At 45.0% G+C, this 1,918-nt stretch overlaps 1 pseudogene; it reads right to left on the bottom strand.

Annotated features, from left to right (window-relative positions):
- LOC102894829 overlaps positions 1–1,918 on the bottom strand; it is a 5,648-nt pseudogene that overhangs the window by 1,757 nt on the left and 1,973 nt on the right.

Here is a 1,918-nt window from a genome sequence, read left to right as displayed (position 1 = left end):
AAAAACATGAAGTTTCTATCTCTTTAATCGTTTTTTTCTCATAGAGTATCTGGTTTTTACTTCAGTGTTTTGTGAGTTTATTTAGTGTGAATCAGTTCATCCAATCTTGACCCTCTTTAAATAATCTGACTAAACTGAATTCCTGGAACCTACAACATGGAGTGCCCATCAAAGTCTCCAGAAATCTGTTCTGTAGAACAGGCCTTGTGTGTCTCTTCCTGTAACCACACCTGACCTATTGATACCTCTGCCACTCTGGGACTTGGCACAAAGAATAAAATGTTACCTGATGGTCAGAGCCCATTCATAATTCAAATCCCCAGCCCAGGATGAGTAGGGTCTTGAGTCACAAATATCACCCATTTTCATTTAGATGTTTTGTAGACATCATCACATGTAAATCTACTCAGACTCCCAGAATATCCAAAGTCATACTATAGATCATCGCTATTTTACTGTCAAAGAGGTTAGGAACACCAGATGTTATCAGACCCAAAACAGCATGGAGCTGGCTATCTAATAGCTACCAATACATATTTCTGGGTCCTCCTTTGCAGATAGTTTTAGAGATCAGTTTTTCTTTTTCTTTTTAAATAAGTACTCCCCATGTGCTTCTGATGTACTCCAGTCTTTGAAATCACTGACCTCTCTGCTTTAAGGTGAAGAGACTGAGGTCAGAAGAGAGGTTTGTGAATTTCACATGGCCCTGAAAAAGAGGTACTTTCCTCTAATTGGTAATGATATTATGTCCAAAAGAGGTTATCTCAGGATATCAAAATTAAGGAATGGGGGATCACTTTTAGAGAAAGGCTCCTTTGTTATCAGACAATGCAGGATTTGAGGCTTGACAGAATCTTCAGATGTTAAACCAAGTCAGTCCCCTCCTCTAACCCACGTGTTACAGGGGTCTCTCTTCACTAATGATTTCTCGGCCTCTGCTTGAACATTTTAAACAACATGGGGGCTCATGACCTGACATGTTGTTGTCAGGAAGCTTGGGCTGTTAGAGTTCTTCAGGGACCTAATATCTGCCTTTTCTAACTTCTCCCTTCTTCCACTGGTCATAAGTCAGCCTCCTGGGCTCATGTGAAACAGGCCTGTTCCCCTGCCACAGCACCAGCCTTCAGAGCTTTGGTGATTATCGCCTTGTCCCCCAGCCCAATCCTCTCCCCAGCCTTCTCTCTGCAAAGCTCTCAGTGCATCAGCCTCTTTTCTCCCCTCTCAACTGGTGAAGAGCTGGCCATAGAGGTCACCAGGCACTTACCCAGTGTAGGGTCCCATCTGGGCTGGGTTGAGTCTATGGCTCACAGGAAGGCATACCAGTGGTGGGGAGGCTGCCAGTTTACTGGGGCCAAGAGATATGATTGTCTTTGGTGTCACCTGTCTATCTGGATGTCACCAAGCCATATCCAAGCAGAGTACACAGGCCATATCTCTCAGAGCTGCTCTAGCAACAAGTGGGTACACATTTTCAACACCAGCACATACTCTTTAACTGTTGTCTAACTTCGTAGTGTCTCTAAATGATTCTGGGAGTAGATGGGTCTAAAGTGCAGCCACAGATCAAAACACCAGCACATACTCTTTAACTGTTGTCTAACTTGTACTGTCTCTAAATGATTCTGGGAATAGATGGGTCTAAAGTGCAGCCACAGATCACAGAAACTACAGCCCTTGCCTGACCTTGGAGCTCAGTGAGACAAGAAAACAAAAGCTGACTCTCAGGGCTGAGGTTCAGCCAGAAGACCCAGCATGGAAGAGTCTGCACCCCAGGGCAAGCTAGCAAGCCATGCCTAGCTGCTGGGCCCAGCACCCTCTTCTCTGTGCTCCACACTGCTCTCCAGAGGATCCCACGATGACTCTCAGAAATTTAGGGCTGGGTTGCTTTGGACCAGGTCCTATCCTGGAAGGACTTTAA

The sequence above is a fragment of the Pteropus alecto genome, unplaced genomic scaffold, assembly GCF_000325575.1.
Source record: "Pteropus alecto unplaced genomic scaffold, ASM32557v1 scaffold114, whole genome shotgun sequence".
Taxonomy (NCBI): domain Eukaryota; kingdom Metazoa; phylum Chordata; class Mammalia; order Chiroptera; family Pteropodidae; genus Pteropus; species Pteropus alecto.
The sequence above is the reverse complement of the archived record's forward strand: the minus strand, read 5'-3'. Positions and strand labels throughout refer to the sequence as shown.